The 27,915-nt window shown below is 39.3% G+C and overlaps 1 protein-coding gene across 1 annotated transcript in view; it reads left to right on the top strand.

Annotated features, from left to right (window-relative positions):
• The first annotated feature begins 8,461 nt into the window (after positions 1-8,461).
• The window catches only part of LOC309475623 (uncharacterized protein), a 43,690-nt gene continuing 24,236 nt past the window's right edge, over positions 8,462-27,915 (top strand). Inside the window, exon 1 of the mRNA XM_082138479.1 lies at positions 8,462-8,501. The gene's annotated coding sequence lies outside the window, so the exon portion shown is untranslated. The remainder of the gene's footprint in view (positions 8,502-27,915) is intronic.

Genomic DNA, 27,915 nt, shown 5'->3' with positions numbered 1-27,915 from the left:
GTAATGTGTGATCTATAGTGTCGAACGCAGCACTAAGATCAAGTAAAACTAGTATTGAGATACAGCCTTGGTCAGAAGCTAAAAGTAAATCACATGTCTCAATGCAAACAGGATAATGACTTGCCTGGTGCGGTTATCCTCTCGTTTGCCAAGTCTATGAACAACATCCACCGTGCGCTCCATGTCTGCCGCATATTCTGGAGTAATTTTCTTCAGTATGGGAATGATGGTCGCTCTGAGGTTTTCATCTTTCTTCTCCTTTAGTCCCCTCACTCGGAGACACGGCCTCATGCTATATCGTTTCTGTTCCATCACTTTCTTCTTCAATTCTTTGTTTTCCTCCAGTAAATGGCTATTAGCCCTCTCCAATTCCAACACTTTCTTTTTAATCTCATTTAGCTCTTCCGAGTTGAACTGCACGGTCTTGGTTAAACTAGCAATCATGGCGGTGTTCTGTCGGTTTTGTTCTTTGATGTCTCCTAACTGCGACTCAATTCCAGTCACACGTTTTCCCAGCTCCAATATTGCTTCCAAAATATCGTTATTTGAAGCTTGGGGATGACCACTCTCAAAGTTTGGCTTAGCTTTCTTTTCTTTTAAAGTCTTACTTGGAGTTGGCGGCGTCGAGTCTGGTCCGCGTTCCCGCTTTGATTGCAGAGTTACATCCATTGCACAATAATTATGCTCACCGTCCTTTGGCTTTTCTGATATTATAGGATTTGAAGAGGTCGGCGGCTGCAGTATTGCTGGTTTAAGTATCTGCTGAATATTCATCGTTTCAATTCGGGTGGAGTAAATTAGTTTAAATCATGAAAATCTGCGGTCTTGAAGAGAGCTCTCAAAAAAAGCGACTGCCTACTCCGCCGCCATCTTGGTACCTCCAGCAGCGTCTTACGTCAGCAGCGTCACTGCGGAGTCGCAGGAAGACTCCTGGAAGAGAATACAATGCTGAATAAAGTTGTAGTTTTTGTTATTTTTGGACCAAAATGTATTTTCAATGCTTCAAAAAATTCTAACTAACAGAGATGAAAAATCTCCCAAAAATGTCTTAATTTTGGCACAATTTTTTCTCTATATAGTGTTGATATATCTATATATAATCAATCACTCGTGCATCACGACACGCCCATGCTCGCACCCGCGCTGAATCCATCATTTTCATCATAGAGGTCGCAACGAGTTCAAAACGGCATAAACGCTTCACTCCTTTTTCCCGAAAAAGTTAAGCACTGAAAGTTGTCATGTGGTATCCGAATTGTGTTGCACAATGATGAATAACACTGCAAAAAAATGCAAAAAAAAAAACTTGTATAACGCTTGGCATTCTGTCCCCCTCACTTTTGAAATGATGGCTACGCCCCTGTGTGGAGGTATTTAAAACAAGTGTGTTACAACTAGCCCTGCGTTAGGTTGTCCCCCGCTCTCCCCTACAATTATCTCGCCATTCAGATGTAATTAAACCCATGAATTGTTTAAATTTTTTTATTGTAATTTTTGCCAGCACTATTAAAGAATCTAAAACATTTAATAGGCTTACTACACGTTCATGTGAGACAGACACCAACAGAGGGAGATATGTGATGAGGTTCAACGATGTAAATGAAGGGAAGGAAGAAGACAGGGGTCGGCGAGACTGGGACACTCGTTTTTATTGAAGCAAAAAGTTCAAAACAGAAAGGGTGCGCACAGAGCGCGTTCAACGTGCTATCAGCACAGCACATAAACACAATAATCCAGATTATCTCTTTGGCGATTTCTCTGTGAGAACAACAACAGCAGACGAGGTCCCAGTCCAACACACTAACTCTCTCTCTCTCTCTCTCTCTCTCTCTCTCTCTCTCTCTCTCTGTGCGCATGTGCGGAGTGAGTGTGGGGAGCCAAAGATATGGAAATTGACAACATTGCTTGTTGCAAAACTGTTAGCACACCAACAATCCCACCATGGATGTTTTGTTATCCCAGGGTAGATTTGGAAGCTAAAAATATAATTAAATCAGGGATATATCAAAACGTTCAGCAATACATTGACATAAATTATGAAGACACAGTTCAGATTTTTACAGACGCATCAAAAGATCAGACTGGGAAAACAGGGGTAGCAGTACACATTTTAAAGTATAATGCAAATATTAAAAAAAGGACAACAGATCATCTGGCCATTTTTACAGCAAAAATGGTAGCAATAATTCTGGCTTTACAATGGGTGGAAGAAGTAAAACCAAATAAGGTGATTATATGTTCAGACTCGATGTCCTCACTAGAATGCATTCAGAGTGGAAAATCTACATGTAGACAGGATCTACTAGATGAAATTAATCAAATAAATTTTATAATAAGTCAACAAAGCATAAGCGTAGGATTTATATGGGTTCCTGCACACAGGGGAGTGAAGGGTAACGAGAAGGCAGACATGCTGGCAAAGGAAGCAGTTACATTAGAACTGGTTGAAATCGATATTAAATTAAGTAGGTCAGAAATTAAAAGTATTATTAAGAATAAAGTTAACAGAAAGTGGCAGGAGAGATGGGATAAGGAAGGAAAAGGCAGACATTTGTTAAACAAAGAGGTTATAGCTAGGAAAATCAGTGGATTGGAAAGACAGGAGGCAACATGGTTTTCCAGACTGAGGATGGGACATACAAGTTTAAATAGTGGATTGCATATAATAGGGAAACATCAGACTGGACTATGCATAAATTGTGGAGTAGTAGAAAATGTAAAACATATACTTATAGATTGTACACAATACACCAGAGAAAGGGAGAATATGAAGAGAGCACTAGACAGAGAGTTAACCATGGGAAATTTATTGAGTGTAAACAGCACACAGTCCACAGTTAGGGCGGTTATTAATTATCTTAAAGAAAGCCAACTAGCAAGAAGAATTTAGTTATTTATTTATTTATTTATTTATATAATTAATATTATTATTTCAAGGTTGAGGAGTTATAAGAGTGGAAGCTGGAGGAGCTGAACACGCAGCGCCAGCTGAAGCTTTTTTTTAATTTTTAAATTTTTTATTATTTTTTTATTATTATTATTATTATACATCCCTATGCGATCACACCTCAGCCCAGTAGATGGCGGTAATGCACATTGACTGCAAACTGCCAATAAAAAAATACAGAAGAAGAAGAAGAAGAAGAAGGGAAAAATGGCGGAAGAAGGAGCGGAGTGGGGAGACACCTCGGATGATGATAATGGTCAAGATATGGAGTATCAGGAAGTAAGATACAATAAAAGGAAAAAAAAGAGTAGTTTGGGTGATGGATCTGATTGTGAACAAAGAAGACACACGAGAAGTGAAGCTACTAAAGAGATGTCTGGAAAAGAAATCAAAGTGATTATTACATTTGCTAAGCAGACAGAACAGCAAGCCCATCCTGTCAAAATATCGAAAATAATCGAGAAAGAGATAGGAGTAGTGAAAGCTGTATCTTGTCTTAGCAATGGAAGAATAATGATTAAATGCATGGATCAGAAGCAGAAGGAAAAAATAATGAAAATGAAAATGCTAGCAGGGGCACGGATAACGTGCACAGAAATAGGCAATAAAGTTCAAGGTGTTATTTCGGGAGTACCTCTTAATGTAAGTATGGATGATATCAAAGGCAGCCTGAGTGGAGGCACAGTCATTTCTGCTAGAAGGCTACAGATGTGGAAAGACAATAAAAAATGTGAAAGCATGAGCGTGATGATACAGTTTGAAGGGAAAAATCTGCCGATAAGAGTAAAACTAGGATTTGTAAGCTTCTCAGTGAGAGAGTACGTACCTCCGCCTTTAAGGTGCTTCAAATGCCAACGCATGGGACATACTGCTAGTATCTGTAAAGGGAAAATGCGTTGTGCAAAATGTGGGGGAGAACATGATTATGGAAAGTGTGAGGAGGGTGCAGAGATAAAATGTTGCAATTGCGGAGGAAGACACAGTGCAGCATATGCAGGATGTCCAGTACAACAAGAAGCCCGTGAAGTACAAAAAATAAAAACGGTACAACATTTAACATATGCAGAAGCAACTCGTAAGGTGAAAGGTGCAGTTGAAACAAAAATGACTAATGTGCAAGGAACTATGGCAGAATCCTTTCTTCAGAAAGATGTAAATGATGTGAGAAATAAACCAGACCAACATATTGTGATGAACAAAATTGATTTTGTGGCTTTTATTTGTGCGGTGGTTAATGGTACCTCGCAAGTGGAAAGGAAGTCAGATAAGATAAAGATTATTGTTGGGTGTGCTAATAAATTTCTGAAGTTAACAGGTGTTACAGCAGAGGAGGTCCATGAGATTTTGAAAGCTAAGGAAGGAAATGTTGCTTTGGATATGACTCAGAATAATACTTAGGTATATAATGTGTTTCCTATTACTACATTGGAACGCCAGGAGCTTGATATCAAATGGGCAAGGTTTTAAAAAACATATCGTAGAAATGGGAAAATTGCCAGACATCATGTGTATTCAGGAGACATGGTTAAATAGCTCCTTGGATTTTAAGATCGATGGATATGTAGTTGAAAGGAAAGACAGAGAAGCTGGAAGAGGTGGAGGGTGTGCAACATTTATTAAAGAGAGCATTGCATATAAAAGAGTATTCACAAGTAATAGTTTAGAATGTGTAACCTTAGACGTATTGGGAAAACAAGAAGGAATCAGAATTACAAATTTCTACAATCCATGTAAAGAAATAAGTAATGATATATTAAAAGAAATGATGGGTAATATTCAGGGCAAATTTATCATATGTGGGGATTTTAATGCACATAATGGTTTGTGGGGTAGTAAAAATACAGATAACAATGGGGTAATCGTAGAAGAATTTATAGAAGAAAACTCACTTGTGTGCTTGAATGATGGGAAACCAACAAGAATGGATATAGTAAAAGGTGGTATGTCATGTTTGGATCTAACAATAATGTCAGCAGCTTTAGCTGGTAAGTGTACTTGGAGTGTACTTGAAGATAACTTGGGCAGTGATCATTGGCCTGTAATATGTGAGATCCAGAGTACAGTGCAAAAGGAAAATATGGGTCAATTTGCAAGATGGGGATTTAGGCAGGCAAATTGGGAGGAATTTTATATGTTGTGTGAAGAAAATTTCACAAACATTAAGCTGGAAGGAAATATTGAAGAGAAATATAATAAGGTAGTAGGAGGAATAATTTCTGCAGCAAATCAGACTATACCATTAATAACAGGTAATGGAAAGGAAAAGAAAAATGTGCCATGGTGGTCTGAAGAGTGCTCAGTGGCAGTGAGAGAGAGGAATAAGGCATTCCGGATTTTAAAAAGAGTAATAACTCAGGATACCGTAATAGAATATCAGAAAAAAAGGGCTATTGCAAGGAAGGTAATTAAAAGCGCAAAGAGAAAGGCTTGGCAGGAATTCTGTAATACAATTGGGAGAGAAACTGGAATGAATGTGGTTTGGAGAATGATTAGGAAAATGAATGGTGTTAATAGTTGTAAGAAGATTCCTGTAATTGAAGAGGAAGGGAAAGTGGCCATAACAAATAAAGAGAAGACAGAAGTCCTAGCTAAAACATTTTCTAAAGTCCATAGTATTGAAAATTTAAGTGACAATTTTTTAAATAGAAGACAGGAATTAAGCAGAATATATGAGAATGTTCGTGTGAAAAAACAAGGAGCTGAAAATAGTATGGATGAGGATTTTAATGTTTTTGAGTTAAAAATAGCTATTAACAACTCAAAGAATACAACTCCAGGGAAAGACATGATTACTTATAGTATGTTAAAGAATTTACCAGAGGTAGCAATTAAAACAATGTTGGATTTATACAATCATATATGGAATGAAGGTTATTTACCCAAAGATTGGAAAAGTGCAATAGTAATACCAGTAGTGAAACCAGGTAAGGATGCAACAAAATCTAATAGCTACAGGCCAATCGCTCTTACATCTACATTATGCAAAGTAATGGAGAAAATGTTAGTAAGAAGGTTAAATTATTTTCTGGAAAAGAAAGAAATATTAACACCAGTTCAGTGTGGTTTTAGAAAAAAAAGATCAACAATGGATGCTCTTTTATTGTTTGAAAATGAGGTTAGGAAGGCATTAATAATGAAGGAGTTTCTTGTTGCAGTTTTCTTTGATATTGAAAAAGCGTATGACACTCTATGGAGGGAAGGACTGTTAATTAAGTTAGATAGAATTGGTGTAGGAGGGAGAATGTATAACTGGATATTAGATTTTTTATTTGAACGTACATTTCAGGTAAGAATAGGTGAGGAAACATCAGCATCATATGGTATCCTGAATGGGACCCCACAAGGAAGCGTGATTAGCCCAATTTTATTTAATTTAATGATCAATGATATATTTGAAAAAGTTAAACCAAGCATTGGGAAGGCGTTGTATGCGGATGATGGTGCTATATGGAAAAGAGGTAGGAATATAGGAAATGTAATTAAAGGAGTACAAGAAGCTATAAATGAAGTTGAAAGATGGTCAGTAGATTGGGGAATGAAGTTTTCAGTATCAAAAACTCAATATGTGGTTTTCTCAAGGAAAAAGAAAATTGAACAGATTACATTGAAATTATATGATCAACTTTTAGAGAGAGTGACAGAGTTTAAGTATCTTGGTTTAATCTTTGATGAGAAGATGACTTGGAAACAACATATTAAGAAAATTGAAAATAAATGCAAAAGAGTAATAAATTGTATGACCTCAATAACTAAATATGAATGGGGAGCAAGGAAAAGTGCAATGTTATGTATATATCAAGCCCTAGTACGTTCTAGCATAGATTACGGATGTGCAGTGTATGGTGATGCAGCTATATCTCAGTTAAAGAAACTGGAGAACATACAATCTAGAGCACTTAGAATCTGCTGTGGAGCTATAAGATCAACTCCTCTAGATGCTGTCAGGGTTGAAATGGGGGAAATGCCATTAGACCTGAGAAGAGAAAAGCTTGCAATGATGTATTGGGCTAACTTAAAAGGTGGTAAGAAGAATCATTGTACACGCGTAATACTAAATGACTGTTGGGAATACAAAAAGAATGGAGGAAATAGCTTTGGCTGGAAATATGGACAGTGGGTCAAGGATTATGGTATAGAGGATGAAGCAATTTGTCCTAACATGCCATTAAGTGGTGTGGCAGTGTGGAATATTACTGAACCTGTTGTTGAAATGAGATTATTGGAGGCTCGGGAAAAAGCAGAAGAAATATGCAGTAATAGTTATAGAGTTAATGTTTTTATGAGAGAAAACTTTAATTCTTTTGTGCAGATTTACACAGATGGATCTAAGGATCCAATTGAGCAAAAAGTGGGCATAGGAGTGTATATTCCCAATTTTAAGACAGAAATAAGCTTGAGGCTAAGTAACAAACTGTCTGTGTACACTACTGAGCTAACTGCAATTATAGTAGGACTACAATGGGTTGAACAGGTTAGGCCAAACAGGATTTTAATTTGCTCAGATTCTTCATCAGCTCTTAAAAGTATAAAATCTACAAAAAGTGATAGAGAAGATTTGTTAGTGGAAATTTATACTTTATTGTACAGACTGAAAATGGAAGGTATAACTGTATATTTTTGTTGGGTGCCAGCACATATCGGGATAATAGGGAATGAAATAGCTGATAAATTAGCAAAAGAGGCATTAAAGAAAAACATGGTGGAAGTTAAAGTCCCTTTGGGTAGAAGTGAAATAAAATCTGTGATTAATAGGAAATTAATACAAAAATGGCAACAAAGATGGGAAAATAGCAGTACAGGTAGGTGGTTTTATAGTATTGAGAAATCAGTAGGGAAAAAAGTGCAGTTTTTTGGAAGATATAGAAAAGAAGAAGTAATGATATCTAGATTAAGAATGGGACATACAGGATTAAACTCAACATTAGCATTAATGGGGAAGCATGACAGTGGGATGTGTAACGAATGCAATATTTTAGAAACAGTTGAGCATGTGCTTTTTAAGTGTGGTAAATATGATGGTCAGCGTGACAGTCTTTTTAATAGTATTAAAAATAGGCCAGTGAGTGTTGTGGATCTTCTGGGGAAGGGTTTAAGTGACAATCAGATATATAGGGCTGTTTTAATCTTTTTGGAGGTTACAGGTATATGTTACAGGATATAGGAATATACTGTAGGGTCTGAGGGTGAGATGTATGGTGCCTCTGCCTGCCTTAAAGGCTGAGGAGCCCAGTGTGGAAGCTGGAGGAGCTGAACACGCAGCGTCAGCTGAAGCCTGGGCTCTGATCCTTTGGGGTGGGTGGGGTATCCACCCCCCTTCAATTAATTTTTTTTTTTTTTTTTTTTTTTTTTTTTTTTAAGGAAGGAAAGGAAAGGAAGGAAAGGTGAAAGAAAGAAAAGAAAATAAAACAATACAGATTCATCACCCAGGTGGATAAAATATTCAGTAGGTGGCGGTAATGCTCCTATGGAGTAAACGGCCAGATAACTAAAAGAAGAAGAAGAAGAAGAAGAAGAAGAAGAAGAAGAAGAGTGTGGGGAGCGTTGAGCGTGTGAGGTACGAGTGATTCCTTACTATTTTTTCTTCTTTTCTATCTTTTTTTTCTTCTTTTTTTTTGTGTATGTTTTGTTTTGCTTGGTGGGTGACTTTGTTGACCTCGTGAGTGTTGGTGAAGTGGTTAATTCGCGGGGCTCTCTGCTCCCAGTGTTTGTACTGGGAGTATGGCGAATTCAGGTGTGCAGAATCTCGGGTTTCTAACGAGACGGCATGCGGTTAAAATTGATTCAGTTTTTGGTGTTGAAGAATGTAGTTTAGCTATAGGTACGTTAATTGGTTACGAGAATATCTTGTCAGCATCGCGGATGAATGGTGCTGTTGTTGTTTTCGTTAAGACAATTGAATTGGCGAATCAACTGGTGGAGACTGGTGTTGATATTCGTGGCATTTTTGCGCAGGTGCTTCCTCTTTCTACACCCTCGAAAAGGGTAACGTTATCTAATGTGCCACCCTTTATTAAGAATGAGGTTTTGGTAGAGATGCTTTCCAGATATGGTAAAATGCACTCTAAAAACTGCTGGGTTAAAAAATAACCCAACCTTAACCACACCGCTGTGTCACTATTGGACAGAACACGCGCTGGGTTGGTTTGACCCAAGTGCTGGGTTTTACCATTTAACCCATATTTCTGGGTCATTCATTTGACCCAACCAGTGGGTGAAATTAACCCTCTTGCTGGGTTAAGTCTTACTCATGTGCTGGGTTTTTTCTTGTCTCATTGCCTTAATAAAATTAGTAACAAATATTTGTTATATTACGAATGTAAAATAATTATTATCTCTGTAATACAATAAACCAGAGAGGCCACTGTATATGCGATTTCAATCTTATTTTATTTTTTTTAAATGTTATACATTTCTTTAATACTTTTCGTTATTGAATTCAAATGTTAATCAATGTCAAAGGTCTGACATGTCCCCCTCGTCTCATCCCTGAGGCACAGATGTGCAGCAATTCTCCAGTCATCTCATTTTGTAAATATTCAACCATGTTTGTCCTCACCTGTTGATTACACAAGTCAAGTCAAGTCATCTTTATTTATATAGCGCTTTTTACAATACAGATTGTATCAAAGCAGCTTCACAGTGATACTGTAACATGAAAATAATACAACAAAGTTTGTTTCTAGAAGAAAATTGCGTCATCGTCCACCTTAAGGCAAATCAATAATATTGTTGAATATTAAATGTCCCCAACTAAGCAAGCCAAAAGCCAAGGCAACAGTGGCAAGGAACCAAAACTCCATCAGGTGACAGAATGGAGAAAAAAACCTTGGGAGAACCCAGGCTCAGTCGTTCAGTTCTCCTCTGGCCATCGAGCGAACAGTGTATGATTATGATTCAGGCAGCATTACAGGTCAGAGGTCAGATTGAATAAGAAAATTCAGAATATTTATCCAGTTCCATCTGGTTGGAAGTCGGAGTCATCACACCGGTAAGGAGACGAGTTTGTTGAGGATCAGTCGTGTCGATGAGGCCTTCACAGGGTTGATGAGGCTGGCACTTCAGGGATGCGTCATAGATGGGTCCAGGCGCAGGTCCACCTTCTGATCTGGATGCGGCCCGGATCCGGCTGACTTCAGTAAACTTTAGAATGAACAGAAAGACAAAAATTAGCATAGATGCCATTCTTCTTATTAAATAATGAGTACATCAGGTGTTATAGGAAAGTGTCCGGCTGACATGCAGCCTAATAATCATTTAACTGATTTGAATAATAGAAATGTATAATGTTCTATATGAATGCCAGGTATGCGTTTGTCTAGATTTAAACTGACAGAGTGTGTCTGCTTCCCAGACAATCACTTAGAGTGTTGCAATAAAACTGACATGCAAGTTAAGTTTTTTTTTGTGGAAGTATCAATTTATTATTGAATATGCAATTAAAATATTGCAAACATTACCAAATGACCAAATGTGAAAAACAAACAAAATGTGTATTCAGTATTTGCAAACTGAATTATAGTAGGCCTAATAGTAATAAAAGAGTAATTTGGACAAATATTATCAACATTAAGGCATTAAAATAAAACATTACTTTATTAAAAGTAAAATATTACTGTAATGTTGATAGTGTCTTTAACGTTAAAACTCACAAACCCTCAAAGCTGCTCGTTAATCTCCTGACTGGCAGCGCTGATGATCGCCTCGTTTAGATGTTACACACAATAAAATACAAGATAGGGTAGGCTATCATGTAAGTTTACATTTTTTTAAGTTCTAAATATTGACGATCATTCGTTCAACTAAACGGGTATAATTTTCTTCTCAAAACTGGCGCCTGTCCATTTCTCCTTTCCTCAGTCGCTGTAGCCTATATAAAGATTGCAAGTCATAGGCTACATAAAAAAAAAACTAGGCTATATCAAGCTCTTGAAAGCCGTTTTTTTTTTCCAGAAACGATGGTTCGAGACATTACAGAAGACACACGCAGACTGTGCTGGAACTCAGTCACTTCTTACGAGTATTTCTAAAACTACGCCAGCAGACTTTTCACTCACTAGCTAGCCTACATTAGAGACTCATTTCCCGCTGATTTTACGTGCGAGCCCTGTGAGGGATATTGCGCGTATGGATTTCATACAAAACGCTTATCTCACTTTTAAATACGCAACGTCCACAATGGATAGGCTTACGATAATTACATGATGAATTTAGAATTTAAACTGCATATTTCAAAAAGGCTGCTGATATAGCTGGTTTAATTTCAACTAAGGATTTAACGATGCGGCATTTTGTCAAAAAAAATTCGAACCGGCTAGCTGTGGCTATTTAATGTTTCACAGAAATAGTTACCCCTCACACTTCCATATCAAAGACTGTATGTTGAACAGTGAAATTAGCTTGCTGCTACCACCACAACTTATTAAAAATATAGGTAAACATTCATATTAACTTACCATAAAACACTGCTTGCTCTGAGTGGCGTGCTCCTCGAGTCAGAAGTGAAGAATCCAGAAAGTTCCGCAAAGAATGAAAAAAGTAACTAGTTGCTGGGTCAAAATAACCCAACCAGCGGTTTATTTGTGAATGACCCCCTTACAACTCATTTGACCCAGCATGATCAACCCAATAATGTGTTTACAGTACCCCAAACAACCCAACTTTTTGACCCAGCACAATCAACCCAACAATTTGTTTACAGAAACAACCCAGCATTTTTTTGAGTGGGTGTCAACAATAAAGATGATCCCAATTGGGGGGAAGTCTTCTCTACTAAAACATGTGGTGTCGTTTAGACGGTATGTCTATATGATTCTAAAAGATAATGTTGAAGAATTGGACTTAACTCTAAATTTTCATCATGAGGATTTTAATTATGTGATTTTCGCCACAACGAACACAATGAAATGTTTTGGTTGTGGAGAAAACGGACATCTTGTACGAGATTGTCCTAGGAAAGTGGATAAAACAAAAAATAAAAGTGCTGAGACAATTGATGATACAACCGCTACTAGTACAATTGCTAGAGAATTGCAGAACGTAACTATAGATGCGGAAAGGCCGGGAACAAGTGCAGCTTGTGTACCCGGTGCATTAATAGATACGGAAAGGCCGGGAACAAGTGCAGCTTGTGTACCCGCTGCATTAATAGATGCGGAAAAAAATACTAATGAGACGACAACAGTCAAACCAGTTGAAAGTGCAAAATTAGCGGTCTTTGAAGAAAAAGAGAATGAAAATCTCGAGAGCAGTCAGACAACAACTCGAAGTCAAACGATTGAGTCGGAAGATGATGACAACAGTGCGGTTGAATCTAGTGAACAGAACGCGATGAATGTGGATAATATTGAGGGTTCTGTGTGTGAATTGGAGGATTATTCTTTTAAAACACAGCAAAAAAGAAAATTAAAGGAACGCTATGCTAATAAACCGATTAAAGGACTTGATGTTCGGGAGGTGAGCCATACTGATACCGAAAGTGACAGTGAGGTCTCTGAATGCAGTATTTCAGATGGTTTACCTCAGAGTGGATTTTCTAGTCGAGTATATAGTGTAGATGACATCAAACAGTTTTTAAAAGTGACAAAAAATGCAAGGAAAGTTAAAATTGAAGAATTTTTTTCCAGATATTTTGCAATTTATTGAGAAGGCAAAAACTTTCAGGAGTGAGAGCTGTTTCACCAAGAAGGTTATCGGTTAAAAAAGATACTTGCCAGACTAAATGCTCAATCAGAACTCAGTGAAAACAGTCAAAATGGTTAAGGGTTGTTGTTCTTCGTGTTTATTTTCTTGGTTAAAGTGGGGGGTGCTTCTTTTCCTATTTATGGGAGTAGTAAATTTTGCCGCCTCAAATGTTAATGGAGCAAGAGAAAGTAGGAAAAGAGCACAGTTGTTTGAGTTAATGACACAGAAGAAGATTGATGTTTTGTTCACGCAAGAAACACATAGTGATTTATCAAATGTTTTAGATTGGGCTATGGAGTTTGATGGGCTATCAGTTTTAAGTCATTCTACCTCAGTGAGCGGTGGGGTTGCTATTTTGTTTTTTCGAAAAGTTTTATACCTGTATCTTATAAAGTTGATGAAATAATTAAAGGTAGACTTTTAATGGTCAAAGCTTTTTATGAAAACAATTTTTCTTTTGTATTAATTTGTGTTTATGTTCCAAACGCTGCAATTGAAAGAATGCTTTTTTTAACCCTCTGAGGTCGAGAAACGCGCCGACGCGTTTTGATGGATTTTTTTCACATAGCAGCAACATAAACTTAAATTACTCCGTCATTTATGGTTATACAGAAAAAAGAAATATAAAAAAATAATCTGTGATATTTCTACTTTTGTATGTGTCCACTTACAATCAAATCAAAACATTGTGCTTTTGTAAAATAAAGAAAATAAACAGGGTGTGCGTTCTGCCTCTCCGTCGCGGTGAACTTTTTTTTCTTGAGCACGTCTATAAACTGAAACAAAACGCAGCGAATACTTCTCACACATTTATCAGCCATATACCCTTATACACATTTAGGTGTGTACTTTTAAATGATCGGATTCAAACTGAAAACAAATATTCTCTGTTTAAGTAATTTGTATAAAACCGACAGGATGTCCAGTATCTCAAACGCTTGCTAATTATTTTTTAATTCGACACGCCCACTCGCGCAAAAGAGATTCACATGCAAATCTCCACATGGAACGCGAACGCCCTCGTTACCTCAAACACAAAACACCAAAACACTTCACAAGTCTCTGCTTTTCGGCGAGTTTGGAAGACACGTCTGAGCTTATATTGGATTTACCCCCACACTCTAAAAACTCCTGGGTTATTTCTTCAACCCATTTTATGGGTTATTTGTGTTGGGTTAAAATTATGGGTTATTTTTTCAGAGAGTAACCATTTTCTGGGTTATAGGGCTAATATTTTGACCCAATTCATGGGTTGTTTGGGTTTCTGGGTTATTTTTCAAAGAGTAACCCATGTTCTGGGTTATAGGGTTGGCTTTCTCTCTCTCTCTCTCGCAGTTGTTCTGGAATTTTCTCACAACAGTCGTTTGAAATAACCGTTGCTTCGCGCTCGATCCGTTTTGGCCTGTGCTTCATCGGTGCAACTTCATCTATATTCAAGGTAAGAGAGTATTTTCAGTGTTGATGTAATGTTAACTTTTCTGTGTCCATGTCCCTGTTGCTAGTTTAGCACTATTTGCAAAAAAAAAAAAATACGTTGCTACGTTGAGACTAGCGTTAGCCGTGGTAATTCTGTGGTTGGCATGTAGCCGCGGCTATCACGACAACATCTAGGTCTAGGACAACTCGAGGTAACGTTATCGCACAGCGGACGCGATTTTGAACATGGTCCTGAGCCGTTGCTGGGTGCCGCGGACAGACCGCCGGTGTGTGTGTGTGTGTGTGTGTGTGTGTGTGTCCGTTACACTCATAGAGAATAATGTGTTCAAATTTTAAAGACGCGGCGCTGCGCTTCGCGTCCGGTGTGCGAGCCCCTTGAGTGCACGTCCGGTGAGCGATAAGTTACCTCGAGTTGTCCTAGACGCGACGCGGCGCTTCTCGTCCGGTGTGCGAGCCCCATAGCCGCGGCTGGGCAGATGACGTGACGCATGTTTTTTCTGTAATCAAGTGTAAATGTTTATTGAACTGCATTTCTCAATTAAAACAACACATGCCAGTGGGGCATAGAACATCATTTTATTTAAATATTATGATTTTGGGACGTAAAATTTATTTGGTGTTGTTCATATTTCAAGGTGAATAGCAAAATGTCCTGCGGTGTGACTGTAACATTGATGACTCATCAAATGTAAATATTAGTAAAATAAAGCAGGTATGCTTGGAGCAGCTAATAAATGCCTTGGCATTTTTTTGTATGCATTTACTTACTTAACTTAAGTTTTCAAAATGCTAAAAAGTACTAAAATAATATTTACAGTACATTTAGTTTTGAAACACAAATGCTGTCCTGCAGTGTGACATAGGATATTAGATTTTTGTACTGGCAGTTACATGGACTGCCATAGGGGTCCTTTAGTCAAGCCCCCTACCAGGAAGTCCCCCAGATGTTTGGATGTGCTAAGGAGGTTAAAATGTGAGTGTTAATCTCTTATTAATTTGATATATTTTATAATTTCTGTCAGACCATGAACGTGTCCATTTTTGATAGTCCTGTGGTGTGACTGATCTAGTTCGAGAAAAAATGAAAATATTTTTAAAAAAGAATCATATTCAGGTTTAAAACAATGAATTTATTCAGTTCCTGTAATGCCCAAGGTCAGTCTTGTATAGCAATTACTCAAAATGGCTGCAAAGGTGAAAAAGTCCTGTGGTGTGACAGCCCGTCCTGTAGTGTGACATAATTAAATCAGATGTCTAGCTAGATTCTCGTCTGTTATGTTTGCAATATTAAACATAAATATAAATATATCTCTCTCTATATATATATTAAACAAATATTGTAAATATTATATATAATATACCTATATTATACATATATTAAACATAAATATATATCTGTCTTCATTATACATAATATACCTATATTATACATATATTAAGCATAAATATATATATCTGTCTTCATTTGTTTGTTGTATGTGTATGTTAACAGTCACTGATCATTGTTTTTAAAGTGATTTGTCAGTTTTTAGGCATGAGTAAAGAAAGGACAAGGAGGTACAGGGAAATGATGAAGTCAGATTTCTCTTGTTCACTGGAATCTTTGTTCAAAGAGCTGAATTGATGATTTTAACATGCTTTTAATTATTTTAGCATGATTTTAATGACTTTCCCCTGAGAAACAAGATATTTGTTTAGTCTTTTAAGTTAAAAATAGAAATGAATGGTCTTTATGACTGGGTCTGATCTGACACCTCCAAAATTTTAATTATTCAGTATGTCTTGTTCACTATGGTTTTAGTTCAAATTCATACACCAAGTAATAAGATTGTACTGATATGGTGGATTTTCATTAATGTTCAAATAGAGATGCAAATGAATTTGTTTGTTACAAAAGTATTCAATAAATTTTACCATAAATGTTCATACAATGTTTCATTTCGTCCTGTGGTGTGACGGGATGTCCTGTGGTGTGACATCACTTCAAACACAATTAAACGACTTTTACTATGTTAACTAGCTTAAATAATTATATGCATTTGAAAACATTGCATAATATAACTATATAAAAAAATAATAAACATTTTCAAATATTTTTTCTCATTTTGAACAATATTTCCACTGGAGTGAGTGGTAAAAGATGGCACAAACAAAGAATATAATCGAAAAACAGCTGTGAAAAAAAAATATATGCAGAATTTTAATGATCATTCTTTAAGAATACTTGTTAAACATAAAACATACCTGATTTGTATTTGAAATTAATAATATTTCAATATTTGAATTTTATAGTAATGTCATGTCACACCGCAGGACATATTTTGCCTGGAGCTGTGAGAAAAGCTTAATTACATTATGAGAAAAAAAATCTGCTAACCTCTAACAGTTTCAAAAACAACAGTATTTGTACTTTACAAATTCATACAATTCTTAAGCAATTTAGAACTTTGTTTTAAAAAATGCTGTTTCACCCTTATTTGTCATCTACCCGGCTACAGAGCGACGAGACAACACAATAGTTGAGTTATGTTTACCAGCTTTGCCGTGCTTATCATATTATACAGTGCTCTACTGGCTGAAGTAGTGAGAGTTAAAGAAGCGGGTCAAGTCTTCAAATTGTTGCTAACCTCTATATTGCTATGTTTTCTCCAGGTCATTTTGAATGGACAGTTTTGTCGCTGATAAGCTAACTGAGTGGCAGCTGTCTGAGCTGACAGAGAATTTTAGAGGTGAGCATTTTACTCTTATTGCCCTGGCTTATATCATCTCTCTATACCTACATTTTTTTTTTAATAAGACTTAAATGTGTCAGTGCAAGATTTTGTGAAAGTCACAACTTCTTCAACAGTAGGGTATGTACAACCCTAAAAGATTATTGTGCCTTGTCTTTAAGCTGTTATGCATAAGAATGGGCTGTCATTACACTTTTTAATGAAAGAAAATATGTCATTCACACTAAATGGGTAATGTTAATGCTGCAAAAGAATCACATTAGTTAACTAGCAATTTGGGCCACGTAAAAAAAAAAAAAAAGCCACTTCATTCTCTTAAAAGTGATTATTTGTTAGCTTGATAATGAAAGAGTGTCTGGTGAGTGGTTCACTATTGTCTCGACTTATTAACAATACTCATGTTGTCTTGTTTTCTGTCTTTCAGATGAAGACATAGGTGAGGAGGCATTTCTTCTCTTTGATGAGGACACTATCAAAAATCTTGTCCCCAAAGTTAGATTTAAATTCCAGGCTTAAATTCCTGAGGCTCTTCTGAGAATTGTTGTTTATTTTTCTATTTTTTATTTCTAATATTGTTATTACAGTGTGACCTAAAATAAATATGAAAATAAACATGTCCAAGTGTGTGTTTTTTCTTATAGATTTTTATTTAATGCAATAAAAATGTAAAAGTGCTTGAAGTGTGTAATATAATGTAAAACAAAGTTTTATTTTCTGAAATAAGGCATACTGGGATAGTGACCCAAGTTAGGTTATTTTTGACCCAACTCCTGGGTTAAAAAAGGATCAACTAATTTTTGGGTTATTTCTACCCAGATGTTGGGTTTTTTAAACACAACATTTGGGTCAGGTATTTAACCCAGAATTTGGGTCAAAAAGCATAACCCAATTTTCTGAGTTGAAATAACCCATAAATTAGTTGGTCCCTTTTTAACCCAGGAGTTTTTAGAGTGCAGAAGAAGAAGAACGCGATTTGAAGACAAGAAAGATGTAAGGTAAGAAATTCTTACTTATTAGTTTATGGTATTGTTGCATAAACTTCACATTGCAGTTGAACTGTTGCTAGATATATGGTGAATATTATACTATTTAGACCCGTGTTTACTGTTAAATACTGTTTGTGGATATCTGCTCAAACATAGATATGTATAACCATAATGTTTAATATTTTGGAGCGCGCTGTGCGTTTGAATGCATCATGTTTTGGAGCGCAATCGCGTTTGAATGTATCATTTTGGAGCGCGATTGCGTTTGAAAGGAAAAATGCACCAAACATTAGGCTTTATGTTTTTACTATTATCTCATTTCATATCATCATAACGAATGGAAACATTTGAAGTAACATATGATAATCAATATATTTTTCTCTAGCGTAGTTGTTCTTGAAATCTTTTGGAAGATTTAATTTATTGTTATTATTTTATGCAGCACTGCGTAGCCTATGCCTACAAGGCACAAAACACCTGGTGTTCATTATATATTGTTGGAAACGTGTGTGTGTGTGTGTATTCTGTGAATTTTTAAAAATAAATTTTAAATCTATTCCCAAAATCGTGCAGGCCTAGTTTCTCTTGATACCAGTATGTTCACAGTTTTTTCTTTTTTTTTCTTTTCTTTCAGGGACCAGATGCAACTGAGTCCTGCTGACTTCAACTTCAACATTCACATGAGTCTCTGTACATGAACATGGTAAAGTGAAAATCAAACACCTTGGAAATGAAAGGTATGTATGTACAATGTTTTTAGGAATGGCACAAAGGTCTCTGTCTTTGGATCATTGTTTTCAATGTGCTCTTTTGTCATTTGTATTTTTGGATTATGTTGTGTTGTAAATAAATCCAAACAATCTAAAAGCCATTATTTTTTAAATCTCCTCATTCTTTGTGCAAGGTTGCTCTGAATGACAGGGCCTGATCGCTCCTAATAGGGCAGTTAGGGGAGTGTCTTTGTCTTTCTCAGGTGTTAAAGCCTTATATATTCATGAGATGATCACGCCTTTCCGCATAAGGCTTTTTCACACAAAACACGTCTTAGAAATTTAAAATCAATATATTGTCTTATCTGAATGAGCAGTCAGGGTGATTTTCACATAGTTTTGGAGCAAATATTCTAGGCTACGTGATACAATTTTCAAAAGTCTTGTTAAGAAATAATCAGTATGGGTTTCATGGCCTTATTTCAGTGAGAATGTTTTTTTGTATTTTCACAAACCACGCATAAATGTTATTATCTCAAAACTACAAACTTTTACATACATGCTGCTGATATATTATTGTAGCAGAGTTTGTGCTGAATACAGTGTAATTAGACTTTAGCCATGAAAATGTCACAAGTAACAGAAAAAAACACAAATGTCAGAGCATGTCAGAACACCTCCAGGGTCAGAAAACAGCTCAGACCTCAGAGGGTTAAACACTCTGTGCAAAGTTTTAAGTGATTGTGATTCAGAGAGTTTGTTATTATTGGGGGGAGATTTTAATTGTACTGAAAATGTTTTAGATTAGGGATGCACCGATCCACATTTTTTCACTTCCGATCCGATCCCGATACCTGAATTTGGATATCGGCCGATACCGATACTATTCCGATACCAGAGCTGTGTTTGCTTTAATATTATTATTATCATTATTGTTTATTTTATATGATGCTGAAATAAACTCCTCTCAACAGGCAAGTATGATATGTAGGCCTACATATTTATGCATGTATGGTAAGTATAAGGTCAGAAAAGGAAGTCAGAAAAACAGTAAATCCTGTTAACAGGAAAAATCCCATTCTGAAAACAAATATGCAACTGTAGGTCATGTCAATATTTATTACATTCCCAAAATGTCAAATACTTGAGTCTTGAAATATAAGAAAAGTGCAAGTGTAAACATCTTACACACACACACACTATCTAAAGGGTGATCCTCGCTCCGATGCTGTAACTCTCTCGATGAATGCTCGATCAACATCAGCCATGTGCAAACAGACAAGCGGATTTCGCCTCAGACGCGCGTCAATTTCGCTTCAAACTTTTGCTTTTTACGAGCGTCAATTTCGCTCTTGGCGCGCGAATGGATTCAAAATATTCAAGCGTCCAACTAGACGCGGCAGACGCAAATTTGACGCGCTATTCGCGTTTGGTGTGAACGCACAGTAACGTGGTGCTTTTTTAAATGTTTGATTGCATTCGTTGTGTTGTACGACGCGAGGGAGCTTCAACGAGCTCTGAATTACGGCTTTGCAAACATTGCATTTTGCTGTCTTGCTCTGCGGTGTTTCCAGTGTGAAGAATTTCCACACAGCGGCCGCAAACTGCGGAATGGATTTCCTGAGCGGTGGCGTGTCTCATAACTCTGTGTCTCATTGAGCCGCGCCTCCGTTCAGGAAATCCATTCCGCAGTTTGCAGCCAGCTAGCAGACTAGCCGGCGGGAATCACTTTTGGAGTCATTTCAGCAGACAACGTTAAAGCGCAGACATGACTCAAGGATATCGGATATCTCCGCAGGTTGGATCGGGAAAATCCGATACGTGAATTACGCTGGTATCGGTCCCGATACCAATACTGGATCGGATCGGCCCCATCCCTATTTTAGATAGGAATCATGTTGAGCCACATATGCAGTCTCGTAGGAGGTTAGTTCAGTTAATGAAATCTCATGATATTATTGATATCTGGAGGAATTTTCATTATACACAAAGACAGTATACTTGGGTACATGCATATGAAAATAATTTATCATTGGCAAGATTAGATCGTTTTTATGGTTTCAAGCATCAATTGAATTTTTTTAAAGATTGTTCAATATGTCCAGTTGGATTTTCTGATCACAGCTTGGTAAAATGTGAGATGTTTGTTGATTGTGTAAAGCCGAAAAGCGCCTATTGGCATTTTAATAGTGCATTGTTATGTGATAAGCACTTTATTGATGTTTTTAAGTTTTTTGGGGTTAATGCACAATCCATGAAGTCTTCTTTCCAAACTTTACAGCAGTGGTGGGAGTTTGTAAAGGCCCAAATTAAACAATTATGTCAACAATATACTCTCAACGTCACACGAGATAGAATTGGGTCCATAAGAAAGCTAGAAGAAGATTTGGTTAAACTTCAAGAACTATTTGAGTTGACAAAAAATGGAACTCATTTAGAGTCTTTTAAAAAAAAGAAAGCCTCTTTGACTGAATTGCTAGATTTGTCTACACAGGGTGCTATAATTAGATCACGTTTTCAGAGTATTGAATCTATGGATGCACCTTCAAAATTATTTTTTAACATGGAGAGGAAAAATGGGCAAAATAGATTTATTCATGCTCTGCGCTCAGAAACGGGAGTCCTTTTGCGTAATCCTTTAGAGATCCGGAATAGAGCGGTACAATTTTATGAGGATTTATATAAGAGTGAATTGTTGGGTACACAGGTCCTGAATAATGTTTTTCTTGAAAATATGCCGCAAGTGTCTGAAGAGGCTAATACCGGTATTAACAAAGCACTGTCGATGGAAGAACTGGAGAGAGCTCTTAAAAGTATGGAAAACGGAAAAACGCCCGGGATTGATGGTATTTCTATAGATTTTTATAAAGTCTTTTGGTGCCGAGGTAGGTCCAGATCTACTAGAAGTTCTTAATCAGAGTTTAATTGATGGACAGTTGCCAAAAAGCTGCCGTAGAGCAATCATTACTTTGCTCCCGAAAAAGGGAGATTTAAGTGAGATTAAGAATTGGAGGCCTGTGAGTTTGTTATGCAACGACTATAAAATACTTTCGAAAGCCTTGGCGAATAGATTAGGAGAAGTTTTAGATCAAATTATTCATTCAGATCAGACATATTGTGTGCCTGGTAGGAAAATCTTTGATAACATTTCTTTTATAAGAGATATTTTGGATAATGGCAAGACTTTTTCAGATTTTGGTTTAATTTCAGTCGATCAAGAAAAAGCTTTTGATAGAGTCGAGCACAGTTACTTGTGGAGTGTTTTTGAAGCTTTCGGTTTTAGTCCTAGTTTTACATCGATGATTAAAGCCTTGTATTGTGACGTTGAGAGTATGTTGAAATTAAATGGTGACTTATGCTCTCCTTTTAAGGTTTTAAGAGGGGTAAGACAAGGCTGTGCACTATCTGGCATGCTTTATACGTTAGCCTTAGAACCTCTTTTGAATAAGTTAAGAGCAGAGATGTCAGGTGTGGTTATGCCAAATTCCACCCATACTGTTAAATTATCAGCTTATGCTGATGATGTGGTGGTAATAATTAAAGATCAAAATGATGTGAACATGATGTTGCGATTATTGGAAGAGTTTAAAAGTGTTTCTTCTGCAAAAGTGAATTGGCAAAAAAGTGAAGCCATAAGTGTTGGGAGTTGGTTACGTGGTGAGCCCATTCTTCCAGCTGGTCTGAAATGGACCAGGGATGGTTTTAAATACTTGGGAGTGTTTTTGGGAAATGAGAATGTTGTTAAGAAAAATGTTGAGGATGTTATTGAAAAGGTAAAAGGGCGCTTACATAAGTGGAAGTTTTTACTCCCAAAAATGTCTTATAAGGGGCGAATATTGATAATTAACAATTTGGTTGCCTCCGCTCTCTGGCATCGTTTGATTTGTGTAGACCCCCCAGCAGACTTTTTAAGCAAGATCCAGTCAATCCTAATAGACTTTTTTTGGGATAAGCTGCATTGGGTGCCGAAACATGTGCTGTACCTTTCTAAGGATGAAGGAGGTCATGGACTAGTACATTTGCAGAGTCGAATAGCAGCTTTCCAAATTCAATTCATACAAAGACTTTTAAAGGACTCAAATGCAAACTGGAGGATTGTAGCTTTCTCTTTACTGAGAGAGTTTGAAGGACTGGGGCTGGATAAAGCCTTATTTTGGATGGATCCTCAAAAGCTAAAACTCTCCAAGTTTCCTGTTTTTTATCGGAATCTTTTTAAAGTCTGGGCTTTGTTCGAAGTACCAAAGAGAAGGACTGTAAATTCCTTGTACTGGTTGCTGCAAGAGCCATTAATTTTTGGCTCACGCTTGGATCTGTCCAATGAACTGGGTTACTCTGTGACAGAAGAGAATCTTATCAACTCTGGAATTTTAACTATTGGACATGTACAACGGATAGCAGGAGTGGATTTTAAAGATGTGAATTCAATGACTGGACAGCTGGGGGCGAGGTCTACCCGTTTGGTTGCCAGAGTACTTGACAAATGGAGGTCAGCCCTTTCTGAAAAAGAGTTGAAATTGTTAACAGATTATTTTTTGGGGTTTATTAACCCGGATTGTAATGATCCATTTCCCAATTTGTATCTAACTCCCTTGATGGGCGATTGTGAGAGCACTTTTTTAAAAGTCAAAGATTTGATTGTAATAGGCATAGATTGTGCATCTGGAAAGGAGTGTTATAAGATTTGTGTCAAAGTGTTTAATAAGAAGGCTTTGGATAAAAGAATTGACATGCCATGGCGTAATGTACTTAAATTAGAAGAGGATGAAAAGCCTGAGTGGAGAGTGTTTTATAAGTCACCATTACCCAAGAGAATTGGGGACTTGCAATGGAGATTGTTATATGGGGCTATTGCTGTGAATGCTTTTGTGTCTGTAATTAATCCTGATGTTGATCAGAATTGTCCTTTCTGTTTACAAAGGGAAACTGTATTTCATGCATTCATGCAGTGTTCAAGGTTGAAACCGTTATTCATTGTTTTAAACAACATCTTTAATTGTTTTAATGAGTGTTTTTCAATGAAGACGTTTATTTGCGGTTTCAAATATTCCCAGAGCCGCAAGTATCAATGTCAGGTGTTTAATTTTATTTTGGGTCAGGCGAAGATGGCGATTTATATTACAAGAAAGGAGAAAGTTGATCAAGGTGTATGTAATAGTTTAGAAGCTGTGTTTGGTAATTCTGTGAAATCTAGAATCCTAATAGATTTTAATTATTATAAAGTAATGGATGACCTTATAAAGTTTGAAATAATTTGGTGTTGTAAAGGGATATTGTGTGAAATTGTTAATGATGAATTATTCTTTCTTATCTAAAACAAAGTTTGTTTGTTTTTAATGATTGATGTTTGTTTTAAATGTTGATTATTGATGGTTTGTTTATTGTAATTAAAGGTGTTTAAAAATCAAAAAAATCTCTCTCTCTCTCTCTCTCTCTCTCTCTCTCTCTCTCTCTCTCTCTCTCTCTCTCTCTCTCTCTCTCTCTCTCTCTCCTCTCTCTCTCTCTCTCTCTCTCTCTCTCTCTCTCTCTCTCTCTCTCTCTCTCTCTCTCTCTCTCTCTCTCTCTCTCTCATTCCCGCCGGCTTATAACCGGTCTCTCCACGCCAATTACTGCAATCAGACACAGGTGTTCATCATCTGCACTTGACCTACTTACTTACCGCTCGGCTCCGTCCTCCCGCTACAGACTTCGCAAACCACGTCCCCCTCGCCACAATATACACAATTTTAAATCTAGTGCATGTTCGCAAAAAAATTCAAGTGGACATTTGACATTTAATATTCAGCAATATTATTAATCTGCCTTATTTAGGGTGGACGATGATGCAATTTTCTTCTAGAAACAAACTTTGTTGTATTATTTTCATGTTATCAATGTGAAGCTGCTTTGATACAATCTGTATTGTAAAAAGCGCTATATAAATAAAGGTGACTTGACTTGACATTGCAGAGAAAAATGGGTGTAACTTGACCATGTCCAGCTTCACACAAGTCCTGTGTGAACAGCCAATATGGGTCATCTATGTATGTGACAGCTATTATAAAAAAAAAGAAATAAAAATAAAACCCTCAATATTACAACTTCTCGTTGTACAGCCTAACTAGATAAAGACCATTGACTTATTTAAATAACACTAGTGTACTGCAGATGTCATCCAGTGAACATTCAATAAACTGCTGCTTCTTGGAGCTGAATAAAACGTACTCGGTTACTGACGTAACCTCGGTTCCCTTTCGTGGTCACTCCGAGTTACGTCGGATGACGACGAATGGGGTTTCGCTTAGAAAGCCTATCACCTTCGAGTATATAAAACGAGCCAATGGCAATGAAATGCCATGGGTCTGCGGAATTTGCATAGCGTAGGTCCGCCCCCCTCTGGGGGTATATAAGGAAGTACGCTGGCAACATGCAGATATGTTTTCGCTTCGGAGCCAAGAGTTCTCTTCACTCCTACAAGCCATTCTGAATCATCTTCATTCTACGAGACGAGCGGCTCTTCAGTGTGTTTGTGTGATGGCGCGTTCCAGCGAGATCGCATTGCCTGCTGCTGTTTTGTGCAGTGATCTGCCGACAGTGAGTGTGTTTCTCCCTGGGCGCTTCAGCACTCTGCTGAGCTTTTTCCTCTCTAAAAGAGCTTTTTCAAGACGGTTCGCCCGTGTATTTACTGGATGTGGGTGCGTGATTCATCTGCCAAACGGTCACGAGCGCTGTTTCGCGTGTTGGGCTTAATCACGCTCGGCAGCGCTCGTGTATGAGTCATGTTTTCATTGCGGGAACATGACCATCGCAATGTTTATAGATCGAGACTCAATGATCTCAGTGTGGGTAGAGTCCCCTCTGCCACACCCCAATCTATCTCTTCCTACGGGATACTTTGGCTGGTGGCCAGGGTGATCTGAGGGTTACAGTGTGGTACAATACTAAAATAAAACGCCCCCCTCTACATCGCAAACCGTGGGGCTTCCGTGTGTGCCTGGTTCCTCTCGGGGACCCAGTGTTTCATTCGAGGCTCCAGCAGATGGTGGCATGTCACTCACAGCATCACAAGGCGGGCTTGATTCCTCTGGAAATGAGGATTCGGCTACGTTGCCTCCCTCAGGAGTGTCAGCGTTAGTCGAGTCAGATCCAGAGCTGATGGCCATGCTTTCCCGGGCAGCTGAAAGCATCGGTTGGAGTGGCCCCGCCCTCCCCCCGAGCGCTGTAGGCTTTCCCGGATGTGCATCAGGACGCTTCCGGCCCGCGGGAGTCCACGTGACTTTTCGCGGCCCGCGGGCATCCTCCGCCTTCGCTGCCCTTGATCGTGAGGCGATCTTGGTCTGTATGTTCTCTGTCACTATTGTGACACAGGCATGCAGTCCTGTGTGTCGCCTTCGCCTTCGAGGCAGTGCTGACTCAGGAGTTCTGTCAGAACCGGCCGCAGTGGAACGCTAGTCCTTCCCTGGCCAACACTGACAGAACGTGGAAACTCGACCACGCCCCCTTGCTGGGACGCTATGCCTCCCATGCCCGGCCTGGTCGTTCCGCCGCGCACACTACTGACCTCGCTCTCGGGCGACATTGGTACCTGCGTGATCCTGGGCCAGGTGGTGTCCACTAGAGTGGTCCAGGCATGGGCTTAGCCAGGTTGATGTGAGTGAATTAATTTTCTCAGCTCCCCCATGTCCCAGGCTGGGCTCTTCGGCGGGGTGGTTTCGGCCACCAGAAGCGGACTCAGGTTCGTCTGCACTGATGGTCATCCATCCGTGTGGTCTCCTTGGTCTGCTTCCCGCCAAGGCCACCTCCATGCGGCTCCTCCCCTCGGGCCTTCACCGGCCCTGGGCAGGAGGAGGTCGCAGGAGGGCGGCGCTGCCCGTCTCCGCCCCTTAGACTGCCACGCCAGCCTAAGCAGCACTCTTGAGACGGGCAGCTTGGTCGGCAGTGTGGTTGAGGACTGCGCCCAACAGTCTTCGATCACTCCAGAAGCGGACTGAGGCTTCTGCACTGACGGTCATCCGTCCGTGTGGTCTCCTTAGTCTGCTTTCCGCCGACGCCGCCTCCATGCGGCTCCTCCCCTCGAGCCTTCACCGGCCTGAGCACGAGGAGGTCGCTGGAGGCTGGCACCGTCTGTCTCTGCCCCTTAGCCGGCTAACACCTGGCTAAGCAGCACTCCTGAGATGGGCAGCTTGGAGTTAGGGCTCAGTTCTTTCAGAAGCTGGTAGCAGGTCCACTTCTTCCCCCGGTGGAGGGCTGGGGCAGAACCTCATTCAAAAGAACTGATGCTCTTTCTCTGAGCCTCAAGAGGCTGTGGATGACAGCACGCGCCGCCCACGGGCCACGCTCCTCTCATCCCCCTCTGTCGCCAGACCCCTGCCAGAGCACGCCCCCGTGGGACGCTGGTCCTCCCCTGGCCTCCTCTGGCAGGACGCAGTTAATGACCGTGCCCCCGCACAGGGCCGCTATGCCACCCTCGCCTGGGCCGGTCATTCCGCCTCGCTGCACCACCGACGGTACGTCTGTGGTTCGAATGACCCCGCTGGCGCAGTTTCTGGAGGCCTGGCTAGAGCTTCCCAGACTGTCCCGCTGGGTCGCGAGAACCATCAGGCTCGGCTATGCGATTCAGTTTGCGCGATCTCCTCCCCGCTTCAGAGGAGTCCGCTTCACTATGGTCGGTGGCAATGCCCCTCTCATGAGAGCGGAGGTCGACACCTTCGACACCGAAGAAATCCGGTGGGTTACGGCCAATCCTTGACCTGCACGTCTTGAACCGCTCCCTTCACAGGCTGCCGTTCAAGATGCTCACGGCCAAACGTATCCTCCAGTGCGTGCGGCCGCAGGACTGGTTTGCAGCGATCGACCTGAAGGACGCCTACTTCCTTGTCTCCATTTTACCTCGACACAGACCGTTTCTTCGGTTTGCTTTCGAGGGGCGGGCATACCAGTACGCGGTTCTCCCATTCGGGCTAGCCCTGTCTCCTCGCGTCTTCACGAAGGTCGTCGAGGCAGCCCTTGTTCCCCTCCAGGAACACGGGGTTCGCATCCTGAATTATCTCGACGACTGGCTATAATCCTAGCTCACTCTCGAGACCAGGTTTGCGAACACAGGGACCTAGTGCTCCGGCACCTAGCTCGTCTGGGCCTTCGGGTCAACTGGGAGAAGAGCAAACTCTGCCCCGTGCAGAGGATCTCTTTTCTCGGTATGGAGATCGGCTCGGTCGCCATGTGCGCGCAGCTTACGAGCGAGAGCGCAGTCACTGCTGACTTGTCTTCGCCAATTCGAGGACAAGAGCGCGGTTCCACTGAAACTATTTCAGAGGCTCCTGGGGCATATGGCATCCGCAGCCGCAGTAACGCCGCTCGGATTGCTTCATATTGAGACCGCTTCAGCTTTGGCTTCGCGATCGAGTCCCGAGGTGGGCATAGCATCACGGCACGCTCCGAGTTCCAGT

Source organism: Leuciscus leuciscus, assembly GCF_965113295.1.
Source record: "Leuciscus leuciscus genome assembly, chromosome: 15".
Classification (NCBI taxonomy): Eukaryota; Metazoa; Chordata; class Actinopteri; order Cypriniformes; family Leuciscidae; genus Leuciscus; species Leuciscus leuciscus.
Note: the sequence above shows the minus strand (reverse complement) of the source record. Positions and strands in the feature narration are given on the sequence as shown.